The 2,500-nt window shown below is 79.0% G+C and overlaps 1 non-coding gene across 1 annotated transcript; it reads left to right on the top strand.

The window, feature by feature from the left end:
* The first annotated feature begins 1,859 nt into the window (after positions 1-1,859).
* Positions 1,860-2,012, top strand: LOC142359924 (5.8S ribosomal RNA). Its single transcript, XR_012762704.1, has one exon. It is a non-coding gene; the product is annotated as a 5.8S ribosomal RNA (ribosomal RNA).
* Positions 2,013-2,500: the final 488 nt, after the last annotated feature.

The raw sequence follows: 2,500 nt of genomic DNA, 5'->3' as shown, positions 1-2,500 counted from the left end.
CGGCGCCGGCGGCGGCGCCGTCTACCCCCCCGCGCGCGGGACAGGGCTGTCTCCGGGCGTTCCGGGCCGTGGCGCGGGTGTGCGCACGGCGTTTCGGGCGGCGCGGCGGCCGGACCCGCGAACCTCCCCTCCGACCCGGCACGGCTGCCTCTCGAAGAGGGAGCCGTGGCGGGAAGGGGGGGGCGCGAGCGCGGTCTCGGCCGCTGGCGCCGCCCGGGGCGGGCGAGGCCCCCCCCCGGCCGGGTCGCGTCCCGCGCGAGCGGGCGGCCCGAGCCACGTCTCTCCCCCCGGGCGCAGCGCCGGGCTATCGAGGGAAACCCCGGGCCCCGGGGCTAAGGAGGACGAGGTGGTGGCGGCGGATGCCGGGCGCGCCCCCGCGGGCGGACGCTCCCCCGAGGGCGGCAGCCGGGGGAGGCACCCCCGCGGGGCCATGCAGGTCGTTTCCCTCACCCCAGGGCCAGGTACCTAGCGTCCGCGCTTCGGCGGCCCTCCCTCGGCCGAGTCCGGGGGTCAAAGGCCAAAGGAGCCGGGCGGCGGTTTAAAGACTCGAGCGGCACGGCGCGAGCCGCGGGGGGGGCGTCCGCCCCCGCGGGCCGCCGTGCCGGAGAAGGGGGGGCGTCTCGCTGCCCCAACCTGCCCCCCCTCTCCGCGGGCCGGTCTCGGCGGAGAGACCGCGGCGCGGGTCGGCCGCGGCCGACCTGCCCGCCCTCGCAAACGGGGCCACCCGCCGGCCGGAGCGCGGGCTCCGCGCCGGGGGAAAGAAAGGCGCGGCGAGCCCCCGCGGGGGGGGGCGGCCGCCGGGGGGCCGCCCCGCGCCTTTGGACGCTCGCGCTGCGGCCGCGCTCGGGGCGCGCCGCGCTCCCCTCTCCCGCTCCTCGCCCCGCCCTCGGCGCCCAGGGAAAGAAAGGGGGGGGCGAGCCACACCCCCCCAGGCCGAGCGGCGGCGGCGCCGCTCGGCGTGCCGGTCGGTGCCGGTCGTCCGTCGGGTCGTCCGGGAGGGTTCCCCGGCCGCATCCGCTGGCGGCCGTCCCGTCCCGCGTTTCCCCGCCCGTCGCTTCCGTCTCGAGGGCGGGCGCGCGGCGCGGGGGCGTCCCGCTCCGGGTCTTCGCGTGGAAACGGGGAGAGTGGGAGCCGCCCCCCGCGCTCAGCGCCGTCCGCCTTTCCGCTGGGGCCGTGCCGGCGGCCCCAGGGGGCCGAGGCGAGAAGCGGCTGCGGCGGCGGTTTTCGCGGCGGCGGTGGCGGCCGCCGCCGCCGGGCGGGGTGGCCGGGTTCGCCCATCCGGCGCGGGCCGGTGGGCGGCCGCGCGTCGCCGGCTCGCGCTCCAGTGGCCGGCCGCGCTTCCTCCGGCGTCGGTGGAAGGCGGCGTCGGCGCCGAGGTTCGCCGGCGGGGCGAGAGGCGACCGTGGTGGGCGGAGCCGGCTCGTCGCAGCGCGGGCGCAGCCGGGCGTCCGGCTCCCGAGCGAAGGCGGGCAGGCGTCGCGGCCGGGCGTGCCGTAGCCTCCGGGGGGAGGCCGGTCCGAGCCCGGGCGCCTGGGCCGCCCCCGAAGCGCGCCAAGGGTGTGTGTGTGTGTGTTGCGTACGTTTCCCCAGGGTCGGTCGGGAGCGCGGGCTCCCCCGCCCTTTGGCCGCTCGGGGTTTTCCGTTGTTTTCCGTTTCCCCTGTGCTCGTACGGTCAAGCCGAGGCGAGGGCCTCTCCGTCGCGCCGCGTCGCGCCGCCGCGCCGCGCCCCCTCCGCGCGTGCGGAGGGGGGTGGGCGGCGGCGGGGCCGGCGGTCGGTCCGGCCGTCCTCAGAGAAGGGGCCGCTCTCGGCGAGCGGTCCCGGCCCCTCCGCGCGCGCGGGGCGGTGCCGAAACCGAGACAACTCTTAGCGGTGGATCACTCGGCTCGTGCGTCGATGAAGAACGCAGCTAGCTGCGAGAATTAATGTGAATTGCAGGACACATTGATCATCGACACTTCGAACGCACTCGCGGCCCCGGGTTCCTCCCGGGGCTACGCCTGTCTGAGCGTCGCTTTACGATCAATCGCCGTCTGCGCCGCCGAGCCCCCCCGCCCCAGCGCGGGGGGGGGGGGCCGGCGGGCCAGCAGCGGCGCGGCTGGGGTGCCTCGCAGGGCCGCGCGCGCGAGCGCGCGGGCCTTCGTCCCCCTAAATGGAGACTCGGGGAGCGCTCCGAAGCTCCCCGCTCCCGGAGAGCGCCTGCTGGACGGAGCTCGTCCCCGCCGGGCTATCGGCGGTGGGTTTGGGGAAGAGAGAGCGAGAGCGAGCTTCGGGGGAGGGAGGCGCGGGGCGGCGATGGCGCGGGCCTCGCCGCCGGCCTCCCGCGCGGGCGTCTGTCTGCGGGTGGGCACCGCGGGGGTGCCGTGCCGCACTGACGCGCGCGCGTGCGTGCGCCGGTGGGTGGGGGACGGGGGCGGTGGCGGTGGACGCCCCCGTCTGTCCCCCGTCCGCGCCGCCCCTGCCCCGGTTCCTGTCGCCCTCCTCCTCCCCGAGAAAAACCCA

This window comes from Opisthocomus hoazin, unplaced genomic scaffold (assembly GCF_030867145.1).
Source record: "Opisthocomus hoazin isolate bOpiHoa1 unplaced genomic scaffold, bOpiHoa1.hap1 HAP1_SCAFFOLD_230, whole genome shotgun sequence".
Lineage (NCBI taxonomy): Eukaryota > Metazoa > Chordata > Aves > Opisthocomiformes > Opisthocomidae > Opisthocomus > Opisthocomus hoazin.
Note: the sequence above shows the minus strand (reverse complement) of the source record. Positions and strands in the feature narration are given on the sequence as shown.